The sequence below is a fragment of the Octopus bimaculoides genome, chromosome 25 (assembly GCF_001194135.2).
Source record: "Octopus bimaculoides isolate UCB-OBI-ISO-001 chromosome 25, ASM119413v2, whole genome shotgun sequence".
NCBI lineage: Eukaryota > Metazoa > Mollusca > Cephalopoda > Octopoda > Octopodidae > Octopus > Octopus bimaculoides.
This window is the reverse complement of record NC_069005.1, coordinates 13,224,671-13,225,033: the sequence shown is the minus strand read 5'-3', so window position 1 is coordinate 13,225,033 and position 363 is coordinate 13,224,671.

The window sequence follows — 363 nt, the reverse complement described above, 5'->3', positions numbered from 1 at the left end:
GTATATATATATATATATATATATATATAGACAAGAATACACATACACACGCGTGCACGCACTCATACACACGCACTCATACACACGCACACAAACACATACTCATACACACATCTGCACACATAAGTACATACACATAGGCACATACACGCACACTCACATGCGCACACACACATGCGCACACACGCACACACACGCGCATACACATGTACGTACGCACACACATGAACACACACACACACACATACACATACACACACACACACACACACACACACACATATATATATATGTGAACACGCACATCTGATAAGGTTTCCGTTGAGATCTTATCAGATAATTTTTATGCAAAATGTTTACACC